A 26,101-nucleotide genomic window follows, 5' to 3' on the forward strand; every position below is an offset into this window, starting at 1 on the left:
TATGGATTGGGATAACAGTTGTATGAGCCCCTAATAAAATGTTTAAAAAAAAAAAAAAATTTAACTCTTAAAACACCTGTTGAAATTGTCACCAGAAATTTAATAAAATAGGGGAAAAAACATTCAGAGAAGGGCTCCTCCCTGCCGCCAGTGAAAGAGCGTAAGATAAAATAAAAACTCTACTTAGTAAAAAAAAATGAATAGTGCTTAGTGCATAAGCGAATTGATTTGTAGTCAATTATCTAATTCTATCCAAAGTAGTCACTATTTTTGTATTACCAATTTTAGCCAGATAAGTTAATCAGTTATAGTGAGAATGAATGCAATATGGAAAGTATATAAAATTATGTCAACTACAATAAACTCTGACAATTACTTAATGGGGTGAATGCATTTCAAATATAAGGGAGAATACATGAGCAATGAAAATCTGGATTAAGTCACTAACAAGTTAAAACATTACTATTAATCATTTTCATGTGCTTTTAAAGTTACTTATTGTATTTTCTAAATTTACTTTCTTTTTTTTAACCTGAAATAAAAATCTAAATTTGATCATGCTTCCTGAACAGCTTATTGCTCATAGGTATAGCTACCAGCTGTCTAGCTATAATTTATTTATTCAACTACTGTAAGTAGTTGTTCACCATTCTGGTTACTTGGTAAAATAGAAAACTACCTAAAATAAATTAATGATTCCATTAGGGGAAGTAAAAGAATTATACACAGTCATGATTTAACTCTACTAAAACTGCAAGAAATCCTGATTTTGTAGTGGTTACTCATTGGGCTTGCTAACCTATGGTCAGCAGTTCAAAGCCACCAGCCACTCTGAGTAAAAGAATTAGTCTCAGAAACCCACAGGGGCAGTTTCACCTTGTCCTATATGGTCACTATGAATCAGAATGAACTTGATGGAGTGAGTTTAGTTTCATTTAAAAATTATCAAGTTGAGAAATACAGTTCAATATCAACTGTGTCCTGACCTATGAAATATAAAACTTTAGACTATCCAAGTCACTAAAATATACCAAAAAAAAAAATAAAAAAAATTCAGCATTTACAAAAATCCTCCCCAAACTCTTAGTATTTAAATCCCAATTTAGAAATACAAATAATAGCTATATATGGCTGTGTGAAGAATGAATACAAACCAAAACTTTACCAGCAACATTTCCCTGTCTCTTCACTCAATAAATATAATACTAATTTTAAATATTTTTACACTAATTACAAAAAAAGACAAGATTTTAATTGGGATGGATTAATAGAAAAAGATCATCACTAGGTTTTGGGGTAAGAATTTTGACTCCAAATAGAATTGTGAAGCATAAGGAATTAGTAATATTGTAGTACTATTAGTTCTAGTAGTATTGCACAATCATAATAGCATTATCTACAGGTAGAGTATAAATTTAGCTCAAAGTTGCTAAATCTGCTTTTTCCAACATCACAGTCAATTCAAACACTGCATTTTAGGATGATCTATTTGCTATTCCTCTTCTCAACAGTCTTCAGTTGGCTAATTAAAAGTTAACTTTTCACAACAAATTACCAAAAATAATCAGTCACTACTTTTCTAGTGTACTTAGAATGTTTCCCTCCAGTAATGAGTAGCAAAAATGTCCAAGAGCGAAAGACAAGTCAAATTAATTTAGGAGGTGGCTTTACTAAAGTCAAGAGTATTAATCCAAGTAGGATTAATCACTCAATCATGTCTGTTTTACTGCTCACCTTTTAGCATTTCTCAGAAAGATACCATACTATTTGCCTTATATGAAGTAATACATTTATATAATTTTAAAAATATTGAGTTATACTTAATAAACCCATTAATAACAAAACACATCTCTATTTTTCCTCAACACAACTGACATTTTATATGAACTCAGCTTATTTCAGATCTATATTAACTCTGCACAGTTTACCAAATTTTGGAAAAAATAAATTAGGTATCATCAATGTACGTTTCATTTTATTTGGGGGCTTTCTAATCTTACCCGCAGGAAAAAGAAGGGGCCTTTAATTCCTATAAAGGTTTACAGTCTCAGAAAATCACCTGGGCAGGGAGGCAGTTCTACCCTGTCCTCTAGGGTGGTCGTGACTCTCCATTGATTCAATGGCTGTGAGGCTTTTGTTTTTTGTTTTAATCCCACCCTCTAGAAGTAATCTAGGCCTCTGAGTTCTCAAGAATACTTTTTAAGTCTTTTTTTTTTGCACCATTTAGCCAATTTCTACAGTTTGATTACATTTATTAATCCATATATATTCTTTCCTGGTAAATATTTTAACTGCAGGATTGTATCATTCATTTTTCTAATTTTGCCATATTGCCTAATGAAATAATTTGCATAGGTAAAGTACAAAATAAACATCTGGTAATTAATAACAATCTAACTTATAACAGGAAGACCGGTTTGAGATATATTCAAGTCACAATGATAAAGCCTTAAGAACTTAGGGAAAATATTCTCACCGTCTGTCTCCAGGTCTGAGCCTCTGCTTTCTGAGAAAGGAATCTGAGAAGGTTGTTGAAAAGTAGCTCTGATGTCATGTAGAGTCTTCAGATTCCCCGGAAGGCCATTTCGTCTAGTGGCCACCTTAAGAGGAGGAAAAAGATAGCTTGACATCTGGTCCAAACGAGATTCTGGAATATCTATTGTGAAATTCTGAAAGCTTATCCCAGTATCTTTTCTTGTTCAAACTCCATGCAGAAGTAGTCATTTGGCCGGGAACTAGAAATTATTTATGATGAGTATTAGTTCACTGAATGAAAGCAAGAGTCTTGGTCTCTAAACAATACATTTGCTTGACAAAATAAGATGCTTCAATAAAACCAAAGTGTGAAACAGGTTAACAGTGGTTATTAACTTTTGGTAATTTCAAATTTCTTAAGCAAATTATTGCCAAATTAATTTAATTAACTTCCATATAAAATTCTAGATTTTGACAAGGATATATTTCAAAGATGAAAAGTTAAAAACAGAAGGGGGAAAAAAGTACTTATGACTTCTTTCTTTGAAACTTTTCAATTTCATAAAACAAACCATATAAAATTTCTGGCATCAAACTTGGAAATGCCAAATGTTTTATGTCCATACGGTGGGTTACACAAGAATTTTCAAAGCAGTTTTATTTATGAAAGCCAATACTTGGTTAGAAACATATCAAGGATATACACAAGTATTTAGCCACAGAAGTTTTATTATAAATATTATATCCAGCAGAAAAGTCATTAAATGTAAAATGTTTTGAAACGCTTGTTATTTATAAATTATGGTGTATCAGACAGCCAATTATTATAAAATTTTAAAGTGTTATATAAAAATAAATTGTTAACCATTTCATTGCTGTTATAGACTACATGTTTAAAAGTATTACATCCAACATAATTTTCATGTTAAAATAATACAAAATTAAAAGGAGTAATTATTTCTCAATTTAGGACGAATTTTAGTTTTTGCCAATTCACTTTCTAATTTCTCTAAAGTAAGCCTGTACTATTTTTTCTAATAAGCAAAACAAATTAAGGGATGAAGGCAACAGCAACAGAAAGCCGCCCACTCCCTAATGCAAGTACAAAACAAGTACTCCCAAGAGACGGTCCATTAACAGAGTTCTGGGCCCGCGTGCCATCCCTGCCAGCAACCAGTTGTGGGAAAGGGGCAGGTCTGACAAGATGAACTGGAGTAATAATTAAGTAAGCTAAGAGCTTACCCGTTGAAAAGTGCTTCATGGACATGACCTCATTTGATCTACTCATACGTGAAGTGAGCAGGGGACAGAGTACCCCGTTTTAAAGTGGGGAAGCCGATCCCCAGCAGCACTACTGCGTAGGTGATGAGTCACCAATTACAAGATCCTGGGCTCAAATTGAGTCCGGACAAAATTCTAATGGGAATTCTAAGAGGAGTAGAGAACCATCACTTTCTCCAGATATTTATAGCTAAAAGGTATCAAAAGTGATATGAGAACTAAAAAATAATCATACTTAAACAATCATATTAGTATTCTATTAGAATATAGCTAAGACTATGGGGATTTCTTAAAGTCCTAGACCCCAACTTCTGAAGCTATACCCAAGTCAAACCTGCCTTGTTCATTCAATATTACCTACAAAACAACTGAAGTTCAAGGAGAACTGAATTGTTTTCCTTCTTGGAGAAGAAGGGGAAAGAACAAAACAAACATGCTACTTTTTGTTTTCATTTGGAACAAGGAAGACTCATATCCATATTTAAGAAACGATAACTATATTTTTCACTACAAAAAACTGAAGAAAAAAAGGCATACAAATTAGTCAAAAGGCCCAACTGATAGAATCTCAAAATACTATCTTTCAGACCTTAGGTACTTAGAGGAGAAGAAAACTACCCCAGAGAAGAAAACTACCATCTCTTGAAAAAAAACAAAAGTAAACATTTTCAGAGGAATATTAGCAACTGTACTGCTCAGTATCTACTGACATTTCTTAAAAGAAAAAAAATTACCTTTAAAGCTACCATTCGTCCCCCAAGTCCCCAAATGATAACAGCCTTCCCAAGTAACACTAGCTGTTGCTTATGGCTAATTACTACACAGCACACATCGTCACATTCATAATATTCTTTAATCTTTATAATAACTCTGAGACCACTATTATTCCTGCTTTGCAGATGAGGAAACTTAAGTGTAGGCATCTCAAGACATATAAAGGGTTAACTATAAAGCATAAAACACTAATAACCTAAAATGAATTTTAAAAACCCTCATCATTATCAAACAATAAATGAAAAAGGAAAAGATGAACCATACACAATGGCAAAAAAGATCTGCCATCCCGAGTATATGTGTGTATCTCATGCTTCAGAATGGGCAAGGCAGAGAGTGGACTTGCCTTGATGTGGAGTGCCAGAGCTGAGCAGGATGAGATGAGTTTTGATGGTGGAGCACAGGGCATGGCAAGGCCAAAGCAGTTGAGGCGTTACCATCTAAGCAACAGGAGAAAGGTTCCCAGGGAAAGGTGGTATGAGCTTAGCAGGCTAAGAACAGCATCTCTACACTGGAGGGACCCAGCGCTGGGATTCACGCCTGAGCAGCCCCTCTAGTGTGCAGTGTGAGAGTGCCCTGTGTGTGGAGGGCTTCCAGAGAAGGGGCTCCAAAACACCAAGTCAAATGGGGGGAAATAGGGCAATGGAGATGGCTGACTAACTACATACAGGGAAACGGATACAGTACAATAAATTAAGGATACTGGCAGGCCAGGGTCTCACTGTTAGGAATTGAGGTACAAAATAAGGAGAGGCAGAGAAAATGATTCAACAATGGTATCAGAATGAAACTGTAGGTTTCAGTATGATCAAAGAACGATAGAACATGCTGAAAGGTTACAAATACCAACTTTAAGAGAATCCTACTGATCAAATCAGGGAGACTAGTGTCAAAATAATGATAGTAGTAACTAATAACCCACAGATGAAATATAAACTCATAGGATCATGCTGATATTAATATATGACTTAAACAAATGGATGTTTGGTGAGGAAAGGAATAGTTACGTGGTTTCACAATATTGTATTAATATTCATTACAGAGGGAAGATGAGTGTGTTACACAGGGTTCTCTAGAGACAAAACCAGATTGCTAATAATTTTATATATATATTTATACAGATAGATATATAACACAAGAAATAAACAGTTAAATTATAAAGCATCACAAAGGCTCAGTGCAACTCACTCCCGTGAGACAGTTGTGAGACACTGGCAGTCCTTCAAGTCTTGAGGGCCACGAGGTAGTCCTCTGTAGAGAGATTCTGGCTATCCGGCAGCAAACAGCAAGGCCGGTCACCAACAGTCAGCCAGGTCACCAACAGTCTGTCGGGTCACCAAGAGTCACCAGCTCAAGAGATGTAAAGTCCAATTGTGTGGTAAAGCAGGTCTTGAAGAAACCTCAAATTACAGCGACACAGTCCACAGGTTAGGTGTCCCTCAGGTAGTGTAGCTTGCAAATTGAGGCACAGAACAAGCCAGGGAGCCGCACACTGGTCCGATGATCAAAGAGCAAGAGACAAGAAAGGTGAGGCTCACTGAGCCATTTATCTCTCTGCCCTTCAATTAATCCCACGTGTTTATCGGCCAGGCTGGCACAATAAACTACCTCAATGAGTAATTTCATAATACAGGGAGCCAGAAGATAACATTTTAATCAAGCAATCCAAGTGATCATCAATAGTAATGGGTCAAAATGAAATTCATGGTGATAATGTCCAAAGGGTACTCAGAGAAGACATGGCATCACTCTGTGATACTCCTGCCAACTACTCATCGCCTGCATCTGCTCACAAGCAAACAAAACAAGGAAGCACGCTACCAAATAGCTGGCCTGTGTGATCTGAAGAAGTGCTATGGTCTCAAGAGCCACACAAAGACTGAAGGCAGAATGAGAGGAAGGAGACATGGCAAGTAAAATGTAAGGCACCCTCCTCAACTGGGTCCCTTTGCTCTAGAGGACATTCATTATTGAGATGCTTTTTGAATGTGAATGAGATCTGAGAATTAGGAGGTACTAATGTTATTCCTGACTCTGATGGTTTTACTGGGCAAGGGAGAATGCCCTTGCCTCTAACTGTGGGAAATATACACTCGTTTATTCAGACATGATGAGATATTAGGTCAAATGGCTCAAGGAAAAAAGTCCTCCATATTACTGTTTTATACTTAAAATATTTTACTTGTAATTTTCCAATTAAAAATTACTGTAAAAATGTGTACTTTAATGGTCTTTTAAGTCAGGGAGAGGAGCCTAGCATATATATCTTAGGATGCACATAAAATATAATTTCTTGAACAGTAATGTTGATGGCTGTAGGTTATACTCTACTCTGTAGTCTGCAAGTCATGGTTCAGAAAGTCTTTAAAACAAAGTCCAAAGACGCTCTGTTGGCAATGCCTTTTTTAAAATAAAATAAAAGTGCATGGGAAGTGAAAATCTTATAGCTGGGCCATTCTCACATGATGCAGACATAAAAGTCAGCTTACACAGGCAGGCATGCACCAGACACGTCCCTATCACCATTGGTCAGAACACACGGGTGAACAAGAGGATGCCCTACCAGGGGAGCTATGTCCCAACGGTTTATCCTTCACTCATTTGTCTGTGCATCTTCCTGAAAGAGGCCAATTTCAAATAGGTTTAGTTTTGGTAAACCAGCTGTGACAATTTATACTAACCAACAGAGTTAGAACCCATTTGAATACATTTTGTGGTTTGTTTGCTTGTTTTTTCCCACTTCTCAAATTTAATAATTACTAACCTTAATAAAAACTTAATAAAGAATAACTTAATAATTCCCAATTGTCAAGCTGCATATTTGAACAAATGGTCAGCCCCAATACTGTGTTAATTGTTAGTAAATGGAACTGTAAGAAATATTACTAAGTATTTCCTTACCGTGAGGGTATTGTTGTTAGGTACCATCCAGGCAGCTCCAATGCCTAGTGACCCCACATCCAACACAAGGAAATACTGCCCGGTCCAGTGGCACCCTTACTTTATCAAACATGATGTCTTTTCCAATGATCTGTACTTCCTGATAGCATGTCTTTCTCAAGTACAAAAGACACAATCTTTCCATGCTAGCTGCTAAGGAGCATTCCTGGCTGTACTTATTTCGAGACATTTGTTTGTTCTCATGGAAGTCCACAATATTTTCATTATTTAGTTACTAAGGTATTAGGCTATTACTCAATATTTAACACTTAATAACTAAGGGCATTTATAGAGATCTAGATAAATGCATATACATATGCAAATATATTTATATGAGGATGAGGAAATAGATCTATGAGCCTATATTTATAGGTTTAGTGTTGAGGTAGCAGAAGGACATTGGGCCTCCACTCAAGTACTCCCTCAACACAAGAATACTTTCTTCTAGTAAATTGGCATTCTATGATGCTCACCTTCCTGACACAACCGCTGAAGACAAAGCAGGTGAATAAGCAAATGTGGTGAAGAAAGCTGTGGTGCCTGGCTATCAAAAGATATAGCGTCTGGGGTCTTAAAAGCTTGAAGGTAAACAAGCGGCCATCTAGCTCAGAAGCAACAAAGCCCACATGGAACAACATTATCAGTCTGTGTGATCACGAGGTGTCGAACGGATCACTGAAGACAAATGGGCGCATAAGCAAATGTGGCAAAGAAATCTGATGGTGCCCGGCTATCAAAAAGTATAGCGTCTGGGGTCTTAAAGGCTTGAAGGTAATCAAGCGGCCATCAAGCTCAGAAGCAACAAAGCCCACATGGAAGTAGCACACCAGCCTACGCATCCACGAGGTGTCGAAGGGATCAGGTATAAGGCATCATCAGACCAAAAAATCTTACCATAGTGAATGATGGGGGGAGTGCAGAGTGGAGACCCAAAGCCCATTAGTAGGCCACTGGAGATCCTCTTGCAGAGGGGTCTCGGGGAGGAGATGAGCCAGTCAGGGTGCGATGTAACAACGATGAGAAATACAACTTTCCTCTAGTTCCTAAATGTTTCCTCCCTGCTCCCACTACCATGACTAGAATTCTACCTTGCAAGTCTGGCTAGACCAGAGGAGGTATACTGGTACAGATAGGAACTGAAAATACAGGGAATCCAGGGCGGATGAGCCCTACACGACCAGTGGTGTGAGTGGCAAAACAGGGAGGGTAGAGGGAGAGTGGGTAGGAAGGAGGGAACCGATTACAAGGGACTATATGTGACCTCCTCCCTGGGGGACGGACAACAGAAACGTGGGTGAGGGGAGACATCGGACAGGGCAAGATATGACAAAATACCAATTTATAAACTATCAAGGGCTCATGAGGGAGGGGGGAGCGGGTGGGTAGGGGAAAAATGAGGACCTAATGTCTGGGGTTTACGTGGAGAGAAAATGTTTTGAGAATGAAGTACAAATGCGCTTTACACAATTGATGTGTGTATGGATTGTGATAAAAGTTGTATGAGCCCCTAATAAAATGTTTAAAAAAAAATAAATTAAAAAAAAACATAAAAAGTTGGCTTTCAAGCTGATAGATGTAACTGTATTAGTTAAAGTTCTAAAGATCCAACTTGGGTGTGGGATTATGGTATTAAACTGTAATTTTTACTGTCTTTCATAATTTAAATATGTTTGCATTAAGCATTATACATTTTAAAGTATTAACAGAATCATCATCTATATTGTAGCCAATCAGAGCTCTGCTGTGACAAAAATCTCCAGTAGATATCTTAGTATTACCTAGGTGTTTCTTGAGCACCTATCATGCAAAAGGTGCTTGACAAGTGCATCTTCGTACTTTATGCGAATCACACAGAGTAAGAATCATAGCTACATGGGGCATTATTTCTTAAACCCCAACAAGTGCAATAATCTTGTTAAAAGACCTATCGTGTTTTTTTGTTTTGGTTTTCTGTTGTTTATTTTGCTCTGCCTTGTTTTTGTGCTTATTATTGTCTGCATGTCTATCTAAATCAGGGGTGCTCAATACGTCGATAGCAATCTACTAGTTGATCACAAATATAGTGTGGGTAGATCACATGGCATTAAAAAAGATAGATGTAAGCCTATCATCAATCCCGCCACTTAACTAATATACAGCGCAGCCAATCAGATGCAATCTTAGGTATCAAACACATGCGCAAACAACTGCACTAAGTGCAGCAAAACTGACAAGCTAAGTTATCACCAATTTTTACACCTTGTGTTTTTTTCTCTTGAACGTAAGAAAGGGTATTAAAATGGGCGGCGGAGTTGGGCCAAGTAAAAAGACAAAAACATATCACTTTCATACAGAATGGGAGATTTTGATACTATAAGCAGACATTCAGCGGAAGTCCAGAGTGCATGAACAGTTCTGGAACTTACTCGCAGAGGGAAAAGTACCCAAATATGAGAAAATGTGCTACCTCCCTGACTATATGAGTCAACCTTTTCCCACACAAAGATCATTAAGTCCAAGTACCGTTCCACCATGACTGATGATCATTTGGAAGTGTGCTTGAGGCTGGCTGTCAGCAGCAACTGTCCGGACTATGCATCCCTGGCTCATTCCATTCAGTGCAAGTCATCAGAGTAAGCTCAGGTAATGACAAAAAAATGTACATAGCTAATTGTATTGTGTTGTGCAATATGGATTCATGGTTATGCAAGGTACATAAACATACATTGTACATATAAAGAATTCTCAATGCATTTATGAATAAATGTAATAAATAAATATAAATAAATCTATGTTTTTCATTTTTAATAGTTGGTAGATCATTTTGACTTGATCATTTTATAAGTAGCTCTCATGCTGAAAAAGTGTGAGCACCCCTGATCTAGATAATACAGGCAGGATAAACAATCCAGAAGAGAAAACAACTGGACTTATGGTTTGGGGGAGGCACGGGAAAAGGGGGAGGTGGGCGAAAGGAAGTAAGTATTAACAAATCCAGGCACAAGGGAACAACAAGGGATCTAAAATCGATGGCAAGGAGGGCATAGGATGCTTGGTAGGGCTTGATATAGAGCAATGTAACCAAGAGGAATTACTGAAACCTGAATGAGGGCTGAACACGATAGTGGGAGAAGAGAAAAGTAAAAGGAAATAGAGGAAAAAACTAGGAGGCAAAGGGCATTTATAGAGGTCTAAATACAGGCATGTACATATGTAAATATATTTATATATGATGATTGGGAAATAGATCAATGCACATATATTTATATGTTAGGTATTAAGGTAGCAGATGGACATTGGGCCTTAACTCAAGTACTCCCTCAATGCAAGAACCCTTTGTTCTAATAATCCGGCACTCTATTATGCTCAGCTTCCCAACATGATCTCTGAAGACAAAGAGGGTGCATAAGCAAATGTGGTAAGAAAGCTGATTTTGCCCGGCTATCAAAAGATACAGCATCTGGGGTCTTAAAAGCTTGCAGATAAACAAGCAACTATCTATCTAGCTGAGAAGCAACAAAGTCCACATGGAAGAAGCACACCAGTCTGTGTGATCATGAGGTGTTGATGGGATCAGGTATCAGGCATCAAAGACCCAGGACAAAAATTCAATGTCAATAAGGGGAAGTGCGGAATGGAGACCCAAGCCCATCTGCAGACAACTGGACATCCCCTGACAGAAGGGTCACAAAGAAGAGACGAGCCAGTCGGGGTGCAATATAGCACCAATGAAACATACAACTTTCCTCTAGCTTTAATGCTTCTTCCCCCCGACTATCATGACCCCAATTCTACCTCACAAATCCAGCTAGACCAGAACATGTACACAGGTACAGATAAGAGCTGGAAACACAGGGAATCCAGGACAGATAAACTTCTCAGGATCAATAATGAGAGGAGCGATACCAGGAGGGTAAGGGGAAGGTAAGGGGAGAAATGGGGACTAGATCACAATGATCAACATATAAACCCCTACCAAGGGGTTGGACAACAGAAAAGTAGGTGAAGGGAGACAGTGGACAACGTAAGACATGAGAAAATAATAATAATTTATCAATTATCAAGGGTTCATGAAGAAGGGAGGGTGGGGGAGAGAGGGAAAAAATGAGGAGCTGATAACAAGTAGAAAGAAAATATTTGAAAAATAAGGACATCAACAAATGTACAAATGTGCTTGATACAATGGATACATGTATAGATTGTGATAAGAGTTGTACAAGCCATCAATAAAATTATTTTAATAAATAAAAGACATCTTTATGAAGTGCAATATGGCTATTTGGTGGGTTTATTCGCAATTATTTATTTTTTTAACATTTTATTAGGGGCTCATACAACTGTTATCCCAATCCATACACACATCAATTGTGTAAAGCGTATTTGTACATCATTTCTCAAAACATTTTCTCTCCATTTAAACCCCCGACATTAGGTCCTCATTTTCCCCCTCCCTCCCCGCTCCCCCCTCCCACATGAGCCCTTGATAGTTTATAAATTGGTATTTTGTCATATCTTGCCCTGTCCAACGTCTCCCTTCATCCACTTTTCGGTTGTCTGTCCCCCAGGGAGGAGGTCACACACAGTCTTATACTGGCTGGATGGAAAGTTACTGATATTAGGTATGAGGCATTGTGCTGTGTTAGACATTATTTCATTTAACTATTTTAGAAAAGAGATGTCTTCTCAATTTACAGTTAAAGAAATAAGGCTCAGAGAGATGGATTTATTTTACCAAGGTCTTTCAATAAGTTCACGGTAGTTTCAGGACCAAATCCAGGTCAGGGTGCTTTTAGAATGAATTATTTATTACCCAATAAACCCTCCATGGCATCACCAGGGTTACCTTAATCAACTGGTCTTCTGATAATTTCTTGAAAGTCTAGCAGTCTATTATTAAATCATTTGTCACATTTTCTGTGCCTATAAAGGCTGGCAAGAGAAAGATACGGTTGTCTGCGCCCATAAAGATTTAGTCTCAGAAACCCTACACAGGGTTGCTATGAGTCAGAATCAAATTCATGGCAGTGGGTTCGGCTGACATACTCAGCCCTGGAGGTCTAGTGGTAAAAGTCCTCCACTGCTAAGCGGTAGGTCAGTAAGATGCTTAAGCCCAGGACACTAGCTGCTCCTATGGAGAAAACTACAGCAGTCTGTTTCCCTTGGAAACCCGAGAAGTGAGGCAGTTCTACAAAGTCCTGCAAGACCATCAGGAGTTGAGATTAACTCAACAAAGGATTTCTAATGGGACTAGAAATATGAAAACATAAATATAATGATTGATTCTTGCCAAGCTCCTCTTTATAAACAAAAACACACCTTATAAAAAGGGGTTATCTTTTTCAAAAACATACCATTTCATAAGGCAATCTAGTTTCTCAGTAATTCTCATCAGCAAAGCCAAAAAATGCAATGATTCTATTACCACCATTATGTACATTGTTATTAGCTAGGGTGAATCTGCCTTCTACCATCTGCTGATACCCCAATTCATGGTGACCCCATGCACTTAGAATATACTGCCTGGCCCCACTCATCCCCATAACAATTGGGGATCAGACAACTCTAATCCATGGCCGATTTTCAGAATTAGATTGTCAGGCTGTGTACCATCATCAAGCCAATTGCAATTCTAGAGCACAGAGAAGCAGCGCTTCTCAACTGTCTCTGTTTGCATAGAGCCTGGTAAAAGTTTTGTGTTTTCTTTTATCATTTTATTGAGGGCTCGTACAACTCTTATAACAATCCATACATACATCCATTTCTCAAGCACATTTGTTGCCCTCAGCATTCTCAAAACATTTGCTTTCTACTTGAGCCCTTGGTATCAGCTCCTCCTTATTCCCCTCCCTGCCCAAGCCCCCCTCACTTATGAAGCCTTGATAATTTATAAATTATTATTATTTTGTCATGTCTTACACTGTTCGACGTCTCCCTTCACCCACTTCACTGTTGTCCGTCTCCCAGGGAGGGGGTTATATGTAGATCCTTGTAATCTGTTCCCTTTCCACCACCCTCCCTCCACTCTCCTGGCATTGCCACCCTCACCACTGGTCCTGAGAGGTTCGTCTGTCTTGGATTCCCTGTGTTTCCAGTTCCTATCTTTACCTGGTAAAAGTGTTTGCAGGAAAAGTTCTAAGACTTTTTTTAAGTCTCAAGAATCTGAGGCAATGTTGCTGCTTTAAAATAAATCTTGACCCAGTAAGAACTGGCAGTAGGCCTTTCATTTTCTTATAGTCAGCAAAACTGCAGACCTATAAAAATTCAAATAGTTAAGGGCATGCATTTTGATATATGTCCTTATGTGGTGAATCACTCCACAAAAATTACACTTTTTACTGAACACTTTTTTTTTAACCTGGACATGTGGGTTTATGTACTAGTGGAAGAAATCACTTTAAAAACCTTTAACTACTACTATACAATGAAGGGAAAAACAAGTCCATGTGGTACTTTACTAATAATTTTCTCTAAAAACTGTTTTCCTTGGGAGTGGGAAGAATATTATTACTGACTGTGTTAATCTGGGTAAACTAGGGAACCAAATCCACAGAAACTCTTATGTATAAGAGAGAGTTTTATATAAAGGGTAAGTGTACGTTCAGAAAGGATCCCAACCCAGTGCTTGCTGTCCAAGCCCGTAAATCCAACATTAGCCCATATGTCTGACACCAATCTGCAAAGTTCTCCTCAATTTCACAAAACATACACAATGACACTGACTGCAGGAGGAAAGTCCAATCAGTGAGCGTGGAAGCATCTCAGCCCTGGCAGGGCTCTCCACACGGCTGCTCTAGCACCCAGGGCTGCATCAGGGTGGGTCCATGTGGCTTCTCCTCAGGGATGTCTGGCAGGAAGTGAGCCTTGCCAGCTGAAGCAGGGAACTGGCTAAGGCAGCTGCACGCTGGTCCAACCATCAGAATGCAAGAGAACTGAGAATAGGAAAGGTGAGGCTCACCGAGCCATTAATCTCTCAGCCCTTCAATTAACCCCACATGTGTTTATCGGCCAGGTTGGCACAATCAACCTTAACTATCTCACTGACACATATGCACCATATTATTGTACAAATAAATTCAGAAGCTGCTATTTCTAACCCTGTACTAATTTACATCTCTGAAAAAATGGAATGGATGCTGGTATAATCACCCAACAACAAATACAAGAGGCAGGGGCTACAGGAAGTGAAAATAATCGGTTCAATGGGTGCCAGATGTTTGTTAAAAACAGGGCACAGTTTATGTTTACTTCTCAAAGGGGAGTAGAAATAAAAATGTACGGAAGAAAATGTCCTGGAATAGAAGCCATAATATAGAATAAAGAATCATTATCTAAAAGTCTATTATATCTTTGGAAAAATATATTCAAATTAATGATATTGCCAGGAATATGGGTGAGTAATGTTCTAAAATATTACACTGATGAAAATGCTCTTTATACCTGATCCCATCAACACCTCATGATCACACAGTCCATGTGGACTTTGTTGCTTCTTAGCTAGATGGTTGCTTGTTTATCTTCAAGTCTTTAAGACCCCAGATGCTAAATCTTTTGATAGCCAGGCACCATCAGCTTTCTTCACCAAATTTGTTTATGCACCCATTCTGTTGGGAAGCTGAGCATAATGGATGCCAGGTTATTAGAACAAAGGGTTCTTGTATTTAGGGAGTACTTGAGCCAAGACCCAATGTCCATCTGCTACCTTAATACCTAACACATAAATATATGTACATAGATCTATTTCCCGATCGTAATATAGAAATATATTTACATATGTACATGCCTGTATTTAGAACTCTACAAATGCCCTTTGCCTCCTAGTTCTTTCCTCTATTTCCTTATACTTTCCTTTTGTATATCAGGTTTGGCTTTCATTTGGGTTTCAGTAATTCCTCTCAGTTATACTGCCTTTGATTAAGCCCTACCAGGTATCCTACACCATTCTGCCCATCGATTTTGGATCACTTGTTGTTCCCTTGTCTCTGGGTTGGTTGATACCCCCAACCTTCCTTTCGCCTGCCTCCCCATCTCCCATGTCCCCCCAGAACCATCTGTCCCTTTGTTTTCTCTTTGATTGTTTATCCTGCCTGTCTCACCTAGATAGACATGCAAAGACAATAATAAGTGCAAAAACAAGACAAAGCTAGACAAAACAGAAAAGGAAGACAAACAACTAAAACCTTCAAAAAAGGAAAAGTTATAAATAGTTCCAGGTCTGTTTGTTGACCTTAGGAGTGTTTTCCATTTGAGTCTCTGGCCCCAAAGTCTATTTTTGGTATTCCCTGGGGACTCCATTGCTTTGTTCCCCTGCATCAAAGACCCAGAACAAAAAAAAAAATCATATCAATGTTGTTGGGGGGGGGGGAGCAGGAGTGTGGGGTGGAGACCCAAAGCCCATCTGTAGGCAATTGGACATCCTCTTACAGAAGGGTCAGAAGAAAGATATGAGCCAGTCAGGGTGCAGTATAGCACCGATGAAACATACAACTTTCCTCTAGTTCTTTAATGCTTCCTCCACCCTACTATTATGATGTCAATTCTACCTCACAAATCTGACTAGACCAGACACTGCTACAGATAAGAGCTGGAAACACAGGGAATCCAGGACAGATAAACTTCTCAGGACCAATAATGAGAAGAGATAGCAGGAGGGAAGGGAAAGGTGGGGGTCTAAAAGAGGGAACTGGTCACAATGTTCTACATATAACCCCCTCCTAGAGAAATGAACAGAGAAGTGGGTGAAAGGAGATAGCGGTTGGTGTAGACATGGGAGGGGGTATTTATAAATTATCAAGGGTTAATGATAGAGGGAGGGTGGAGGAGGGGGTAAATGAGCTGAATCAAGGGCTCAAGTAGAAAGAAAATGTTTGTAAATGATGATGGCAACATATGTACAAATGTGCTGGACACAATGGATGTATGTATAGATGGTGATAAGAGCTGTAAGAGGCTCCAATAAAATGATTTTTTTAAATGAAAGAAAATACACTTTATATATTTCCTCACTTCTCATAATATTCTAGGATGTAGTTTGTAACCTCATTTTACATAGAAAACAGGTTTAGACTGAATGATAGCTGACTATGTAAACAGGGCTCAAATATTAGATCTTATGATTCTAAGACCAGCATTTCCCACTCTACTACAGCAAACTGACCGTGGTGATATGGTTCTTGGTGTCTACACTTGAGGTAAAACACTGGACGGGCTGCATTTTGTCTTAAAGAATAGATAAGTAAAACATTTCATTCAACCTTATCTTAGAAAAACAGAATTTCTTCTATTTCTAGTGTTTTCTTTTAAAATAGAAGCTTAGAGGCTAGAGAATGGTGATCATGTGAAAAGCCAAAAAGAAGTCTAGCTGTTTTGAACAGTTCATATTCTTCTATACATTTTTGGTTTCGAAAAAGAAAGTCAACATGATAATCCCCATTTTACATCAAAGTAACTAAGAGGAAGAGATACAAAAGTCCAAAATAATGAAAAGTTCAGAAAATACTCTCTCATTGAGGATCTTTATAGCTCTGGGGTTTCCATTTAGGTCTTTGAGCCATCTGAAGTTTGTTTTTGTAAATGGGGTGAGGTATGGGTCCTGTTTCATTCTTTTTTATATATGGAAATACAATTTGCTAGCACAATTTACTGAAAAAACTATGTCTATCCCATTTATTGTTTTTTTGACCCTTTGTGGAAGATCAGTTGTCTATAGATGGATGAATTTATTTTGGAGTTCTCTATTCTGTTCCATTGGTCTATGTATCTATCACAATACCATTATAAGGTTGCTTTAAATACTGAGGTCCAAAAGTGAGAGGCTTACTACTTTGTTCTGTCTGTCATGGGTTTCCTTCTCCATATAAAGTTAGCAACTGGTTATTCCATTTCTTTGAAGAATGAAGTTGGGACCTGGATTGGACTTATGTTGTCTTTATAGATGGCCATGAGTAGTACTGACATTTTCAAAATATTAACCATTATCTATGAATAAGAAATATTCTTCCATTTAGTAGGTCTCTTTTGATTTCTTGTAGTAGTGTTCTAGTTTTCTTCATACAGGCTTTTGTTTCTATGGTCAAGCTTATCCCTATTCCATATTCAGTGTGGTTATGAGAAATGTATTGTTTATCTGATTTCTTTTGGGGAGAACTCTTTGTTAGTACAGGGTTACTATGAGTCATAGCACCAACTCAATGGCAGGGAACCTGGTTTGTTTTTTTTGTGGCTGTTGTTAGTATACAAACATTTTTTGTATGTTAATATTGTATGCTGCCACATTGCCAAGTCTTTCTATTGCTTCCAACGTGTTTTTGGTTAAGTCTTGAGAATTTCTACGTATAAAATAGTATCACCTGTGAAGAGTGCAAGTTTCACTTTCTGCCAATCTGGATTCCTTTCATTTCCTTTGCTGTCTTCTAGCTCTGGCTGAGATTTCTGGCAAACTGTTGTATAAGAGTGGTGATAAGGTGTGTCCTTGTCTGCTTCATGTTGGCAAGGGAATGGCTTCAATTTCTCTCCATTGAGGGAGATGTTGGCCAGTGGTTTTGTAAATGTGAACTTTACTGTTTTGAGAATTTTCTTTCTATTATTATTGTTTTTTTAATCATGTATGAATGTTAGATACTGTCACATGCCTTTTCTGCATCAATTGATATGATCATATGATGCTTATCTTTTGTTTTGTTTATGTGGTAGATTGCCTTGATTATTTTTCTGATGTTTGCACTTGAACATGAAAATGTGGATGTATATGTGTATATTGTTGGAGGGGACAGACTTTGGAGGTTGCTAAGTGAAGGAGGTCGAGAGGGAGATAAAAACAAGAGGCAAGAAGGATGAAAGGTGCTGACCTGGGTATCGGACAGGTGGTGACCCACAAGAAGAAAAGGGAACATCAAGGAGTGGGAGGGATAGATTGTTGGAGAATTTGATGAGTAGAACACAAATTTGACAGTGGAACACAGTAAACTGCCAACTAAGTTGCAACTAATAATAATAATAAAGTTAAGAATATGCCATCCTGCAGTCACCAGACAAGGTTTAAATTCTATGTGACTTTCCGAAATATTGTAATGATGTTTTTCTTGTCCTTGACAAAAACTCATGGGAATACTTAAATAAGAATGCTAGTCATTTTCTTACTTCTTGACTATTATTGAAATTATGAAAATTAGCACGAACTCCATAAAGCATTAGTATTGATTTCAATTGCATACACATATCTTTATTTTTTTCTAAAAGGACATGTCAAAACTGACAGTTTATTAGTCAAGGAATTTCAGAATATCTTATAAGTATTACAACAAAAATGATTAATAGAACATAATAAAAAAAAAGGATTTGGAGACAGAAATCTTGGCACCTATATCCTATCTACAATATTTATCATATTTGTTTTTTTGTTTTTTGTGTGTGTCCAGGGCGCTTATTTATTTATTTATTTATTTATTTTTAATCAATTTATTGGGGCTCATAAAATTCATCACAATACATAGATCAATTGTGTAGAGCACATCTATACATTTGTTGCCCTCATCATTCCCAAAATTCGCATGCCTCTTGGGTTCCCAGAATCAGCTCATTTTCCTTTTATACATATCTTTAATATACCTACTGCTCGCTAACCAACTCTCACTGTCCATATCTTGCATTTAATATAACTATGAAAAAGCTCTTGGGACATCTTCGGAAAAATTCTCAGCAGGCCACTTCAATGGTCTGGATTCGAGTGGACCTGTGACCAAGCCTGGGGATCCTCCCTGGGCCATTCTGAACAATATACTAGAAACCCTGGTGGCAAATAGGCTACAGGAAGGATATTTTCATCGGCAATGTGTCCAGCCATGGATGGTACAGGGTAATGCAGGCTAGCACAAAGTCACAGGCAGGAAAGCAGAGGAAAGGCTAGGGCCCAAAGTACCCAAGGAGGTTCAATGGGGAGAGGAAGCAGGAGAGTAAAGAGGAAAAGAAGCTACACAAAATTGTGGGGGCAAGGTGGATGGAAGACAAATGGGGTTCTTACCCAAGGAAAGTGGCAGGAAGAAGACAAGTGGGGTCCTAATCCAAGATTGGGACTACCCCCGACCACCAGGATCTCCCCAGCCCCCATGGGCTCTGCAGTGGTGCAGAAAGCACTGGGGGATAGGGGCCCGCCACATGTCACGTACCCCAAGGCAGGCTGGGGTCACCTGACATATAGTGCATATGCAGGGTAGAAAGTACATAAAAGGGGGTTTCAGACCAATTTTGCATAAAGAGCATAACCATGTGGATAAGTGAGGAATGAGTACATATTTGCCAAGGTTAACATTAATATCTTTCACTCGTGGTATATCCATTTCTGCTACAATAAACACTTTAGAATTTTCATCTGTAAAATGAAAGAAACAAACAACTTTCGTAACCAAATTAGCTAAATCTTTTCTAACCTTTAGATTATAAAATTAGGACTAATTTTATAACCTAATTATTTAAGTACAACTAAGGAGTCTATAATATTAGCTTTCCAACGCTATTTGTTACAAAAAGAATACGATCAAAATTGTATATCAGAGCTGGTTTTTATTTTAAAGATTTAGAAACAATTATTGCCCCTTCCTTACAAATCATCTTTTATCACTCAGTATCACCAATATCTGAGTACTTAATGATATTAAAATACTCACTGCCATCAAATCAATGCTGACTCATAGCGACTCCTGGTGGGTTTCCAAGACTGTAACTATTTACAGGAGTAGAAAGCCCAGTCTTTGTCCCAAGGAGCTAGTTGGTGGGTTTAAACAAAAGCTGACCATGTGGATCGCAGCCACCAGGACAGGGCAGATTTTATGTGTGAACATGTATTCATCTTTGTTTATCTGTCGAACATGCTTTTCTTTCCTGAACCTTGATCATCTCTTAGTTGGAACCGCTTACAGCCACCTCACTGATATCCCAAATTTGTTTTGAAAGGGAAAATAAAAACTCTTTCAAAGTCAAGCTTTGTCCGATCCTTAATCCTTCTGTTAGCACCCCATTAAAAAAAAAAATTCCATAATCTCAAATTCAGTCTCACTTTCGTCTCCACTAGCTAGATAAACTATTTAGTTTTAAATACCTGTAGGACACAGAATTAATAGGAATGGAGTCATTTTTGGAAATTTACAGTAATCTGTGAAGTGTTCTTCATAAAATGTGGCTTAGCATGACTGAATTAAACGTGAAGAATGAAGGAACAATTCTGGAAAGCGAGCAAAACTTTTAAAGTCACTCAGCTTCGAAACTGTATTCCAAACAGATTATTTACTACATTCACCACACAAATCTGTATTTTCTTTTTTGTTATGAGTGAACAAATAATAAAGACACATACGTAGTAAATATTTAATCCATAGACTTGAAATTTTTAAATTAGCCACAGATCAATCTTACTATTTGTAAGATCAAGTGCTTACTATTTGGGTAAGATCATTAGTGTTTCATCTCTCTTATTAAGTTAAATCAAAGAAATGCATATACTGACAACACAGAATTAAGCTATGACCACAAATAAATGTATCACACTTCAGAATCTGCAAATTCTGAACCCAAATGCTATGAAATCATCTACCACCAAAAAAAAAAAAAAAAGAGGAAAAAAAAAACCAACCTTCTTAGGCAGGCGGTAACTTGGAACATGTAGTACAGGAGGAATTCTGATTCTGGTTTTGATTGTTTCTAAAGCTTCAAACTGGTATCAGGATACACTCATGAGTTTTTGTTTATTTCATCAACACTTTGAGTTATCACTCTGTGTGTGTAGGGCATATGTGTACAAATGCCTTGTAATTTGCACGAGTATAAAGATACAACCCACCCCAACCCCCTCAGCCCCATTAGAAGTTTACAATCTGTTTAAGAGAAGAAAACAAAACTGTAAAATAAAAGCAGTGTGGATGGTACTCATCAAACACTCCTAGAGATGAAAGAGGGTGCATGATCCCTTCCATCAGCGTGATTCTGCAACTGTAGGGCAGATTGCATTTTGGTAAAAGAAAACAGATCAGATCAATAGACATCTGAAATGATGATGGCAAAATGTAATGTCAGAATAAGAAATGTGCAGTTAACACGTAGAAGGATGGAACAAGCAGAATATGCTGCTAGAGTGAGCAGGAGCTGAACGGAAATAGGACTTGACCTTTATTCTGCAGGCAACGTTGTAAGCTCAGGGTAGTGATACTTTCTTTAAAAAGTTTTAGTTTGCTACAGTGTGTAGACAGTGGGGCCCTAGTGGCATAGTGGTTATGCACTGGGCTGCTAACCGTAAGGTCAACAGTTCAAACCCATCAGCAATTCCACAGAAGTGAGACAAGGCTTTCTAATCTCATTAAGAGTTACAGTCTCGGAAAACGACCAGGGGCAAGTTAGAGACCCTGTCCTACAGTGCTCCTATGAGTGGGAAACAGTGCAATGGCAGGGATAGTTTGAGTTTGTAGAAAGCAGGAGGTACTGAAAAGGAAAAGGCCCAGGCCAGCCAGAGAAAGTACTCGGCGACTGTAGGGTGCCCATGAAGAACTGAAAGTGTGACTCTGGGAGAGGACAGCGGAAAGAAAATCAACAAAAGCTCATAATTCTTTCTATTGTAGTGAAAATGGGAGGTGTGCTTTTGCACAAAGGAATCGGTATCAAAAAGTACAAATGACGTCAGTTAAGAGGGAAGATTATTATTATAAAAATGCTCTATGGGGAAAAAAGCAACCACCTTCGACCCAGGACCTGTAGCAAGAAGTAACAAGTCTGTGACTCTGTAAACCACAACTCCACGGGCTTTACTCCTTCCTTGTAGCAAGCCTACAGATGCCCACACTAGTATGTGACCAAGCCCTTTCCACAGTGGGAACCCTGGATACTAAAAAGTTTTAAAAACTAATTTGGTAGCAAAATCTGAACTGAACTCTCAGGAAACAATTTGTAACCTTCATTTATCCCACTTAACAAATCATACCTGAAGAAACATTAACCATCAAAATCTAGGGAATCTTTAAATATCGAAATTTATAGAAAATCACACCCATCAATATATTTATCCATCTACACACTTAAAAGAAAGTCCTACTTAATCCAGAACAAAGTGATGTTGTATATGAAACTTATCATGTGCAAACTGAACTACCCATGCTTAAAAAACACAAATTTGAAAAAAGGAATAATTCTACCCACCAAATAATACAGAGCAAAATGGAAGAAGTAAATTTGTTGTTGGATTTTTGATTTTATAGTTTTAAGGTATGTATTTCTCCTACAAAGTTCCCCTAAACATAATCTAATTGCTTTGTCCAGGCTTCATGACAGAAAATATTGTTTGTTCCAAGACTGATGGAAAAACAGCCAGTTGGCAATCTTCTGCAAAGTTTACCAGCACCCCATAGAGCAGCGGTTCACAACCGGTAGGTCGTGACCCCTTTGGGGGGCAAATGGCCCTTTCACAGGGGTCGCCCTATTCATAAGAATAGCAAAATTACAGTTTTGAAGTAGCAATGAAAATAATTTTATGGTTGGGGGGGGTCACCACAACATGAAGAACTGTATTAAAGGGTTGTGGCAATAGGAAGGCTGAGAACCACTGCCACACAGCGTCTTTCTGTAGGATTTTTTAAAAGATACCTTAAACTGGACAAAAATTTGACTAAAGCATTCTTTTATAATCCAAGATATAACTCCATAACTGAACTGCCCAGTATCTTAGCCTCTAGATTAAAGACATATCACAAATTAATCTGAGCTGAGATGTGTGATAGGTGAACATATACATAACCAATTTTCAAAAGTTGGTATGAGTAGACTGTAAAATAGATCATAATTTTATACTGATTTTGCACTGAAATGATAATCCTTGATGTGCATTGGGTTAAATAAAATAGATTATTAATGTAGACCTTTCTTAATGTGCAAATCAACTCATGGCCACTGGCTTTTCTGTTCTAGTCATCAGACAACGGAGCAGAGATGGATGGGGAGTGGAGTGATACATGCCGCAGAGATGACACGAGTATCATTCTGATGGAAAATATCAGACAAGCAGGAATGCATACCACATGATCCCAGTTTTATACAGTTTAGAATATGGCAAACCTAATAAATGGCACAAAGAGAACAAAGATTGGTTTCTGTTCATGGTACTGAATAAGCCTCCTGTTACAGAGTATGAGTTGCACAGAGTGTACTTAAAAGATCATGACGTAGCACTTAAAGAGTTTCTTCTTGATGCTGTGAAAGTTATATTTAATTTTAGAAAGTCCCCCCACAGAAAGAGAGGGAGAGAGAGAGAGAGAGAGAGAGAGAGAGAGAGAGAGAGAGAGAGAGAGAGAGAGAAAGGTAGCCTTTATTTTAAAGGCTAACCCAGTTGCCAAAAAAGTAGACTTGACTCATGGTGACTTCATGTGCATCGGAGCCAAACTGTGTAAACCACAGGGTTAACAGGGGTCCTATTTTCTGAAGTTGATCACCAGGCCTTTCTTCTGAAGGATTTCAGGGTGGACCGTACCATCGCCTTTTCATTTGTAGTGAACATATTACCAGTTACACTACCCTGAGGGCTACTAACCTAATTTATTCCCCCTCCCAAAATTACTTAAAGCCAACTGCTGTCCTGAATTTATAATTTATCTAGTTAATGCTTCAACTAAACTTAATTTTTTTGAAGTTTTTAACTAAAAAATAATAATTCCATTATATAATCATTATGTTGTATTTGCATGATAAACTTTCAGAAGCAGATAATTTTAAATGGTTTTTACAAGGGTGATATTTTTTCTTTACAACTAAGGTTTACATGTTTAATTTTGTAATTACAGTAACAATTCTTAACTGGAATTCCAAAGGATAACCCTATAGTCCACAAAGTTCAAAGTATTTAACCAATGAAGCCGAAAACCCCAACCACACCCCCTGCTATGGAGACTAGATCTTGATGGGCATGCACTGCCTCATCCTCATCTTCTCCCACAGAGCAGTGGTGGTGATGAGCCACTACCTTTCGCAGTTAGCAGCCCGACTCTTCTCCCACAGCATCACCAGGGCTCTTTAATGGATACTTATTAAAATTTTAATGTAATTAATATTTAGGGTTCATTTACTATTTCTTTTACAGTCCCAATATGCATATTTAAATTTCTTATTTGCCTTTGCCCCATAATTGACAAGAGGAGTGGAAAAAAAGGACCTTTGGCAAGAAAGGGTTGATCTTGAGCAAAATAGAGGGGCTTCTATTTCAAAATACAACACAAAATGATATGGAGCACGACAGCACACCAATCCAATCTTAGACAAGCGATTACTTAAGACAATTTTCAAAACAATATTTGCATTATTATGAGAAGACATGTGATTATCCAGTAATACATTATTAACACAGATCTGTTATTTCTTAAAAATGTACTTAATATATCACTCTGCCATATTTCTGTTCCAAGCCAGACAGCTGGCAAGGTTTTTAAAACGTAAACATTGGACAGGGCAGAGGGGAGGTATAAAGTTGGGCACCAAGAAGAAATTTTGAATATGGCTGAAGAACACGATGTTCACCACTGACTCGAGACAAATCAGATAACATATCCACATGGAGTACACAAGTGCAGAAGACAAAAGCACATAGTAGGTACATTTTTTATGTACTCAGTGTGCTTCTTTCCAAGTAGTATATCACATCTCCTGAATCTCCAGGCCTAGAAGCAAATGAATGATGACTCCACATTTACCTAGCCACCTAACCATTGTAGGTAAGGCCGGGAGGGAACTGAGAAGATGGGCATCATTCAGAGGCAAAGTCTCCTGGTCTAGTGGCCGATGTCTAGGGACCCTCATGAAAGGCTGATGGAAATACTGAGGACAGCTTGTCCCTATCCTACAAGACACAGTTGGTATAGGAAGGAAGGACTTTAATCAGTCTGAATGATTTATGTATTCTTTGTACTGCTTTAGTGAAACAGGATATTTTTATATCTCATTTTTTAGCAATAGTCTTTAAAGTAGCTCTATACTAAAGAGGTAAAATGTAAATGACTCAAACATTTAAAACAGGTAAAAGTGAGCTAGATCTAAACCAAACAAAACTTATTTTCTTACACAGCATCCAGAATTTATGGGCACTAAAACAGATTCCTCTCCTCTGGGACAAATGTCAAATAACTGGTCTATCAATATTTGGGGGTAAAAAATCTGGCATAACAGTCTTATGACTCCTGCAATTTTAAAGCACAGGCTACATTTTAATAACAATAATAAATAAACAAACTATTGAGACAAAATACAATACCTTCTGTGTGCTATTCTCCGAAACGTGAAAATAGTGGATCCTGAGAACAGAGTTCTGAAATAGCTCACAATCCAAATATTTCCTGAAAATTAAAAAAAAGTCTTACTTCAATTGCATTTTACCTGAGTTTCAGTAGTATGTTTTACAACAGAATTTTACCTAAAATAAACCATCTCTTTAAAAAGAACAACCACATCTAACGAAACAGCCTGCACTGCAAAATCATTTACCAAAATACACTATTTCCTATTCACATCGTAAAGGCAATCACTTATTCTTAAGGATGTGAGATTATCAATAATAGGAAAAGAAAAAGAATTTGGATCAAGGATTCTAGGAGATAATGTATTAAAATTATCTTAACGTCATCACGGAGTTTCAAAC

General features: G+C 37.8%; 1 protein-coding gene across 1 annotated transcript in view; it reads right to left on the bottom strand.

The window, feature by feature from the left end:
- NRIP1 (nuclear receptor interacting protein 1) overlaps positions 1-25,797 on the bottom strand; it is a 92,285-nt gene extending 66,488 nt beyond the window's left edge. The window contains exons 1-2 of the mRNA XM_045284627.1: positions 25,718-25,797; positions 2,477-2,600 (exon numbers count right to left, since the gene is read on the bottom strand). The gene's annotated coding sequence lies outside the window, so the exon portion shown is untranslated. The remainder of the gene's footprint in view (positions 1-2,476; positions 2,601-25,717) is intronic.
- Positions 25,798-26,101: the final 304 nt, after the last annotated feature.

The sequence above is a fragment of the Echinops telfairi genome, unplaced genomic scaffold (genome assembly GCF_000313985.2).
Source record: "Echinops telfairi isolate 266 unplaced genomic scaffold, ASM31398v2 ScPeMD7_7469;HRSCAF=8507_0, whole genome shotgun sequence".
Lineage (NCBI taxonomy): Eukaryota > Metazoa > Chordata > Mammalia > Afrosoricida > Tenrecidae > Echinops > Echinops telfairi.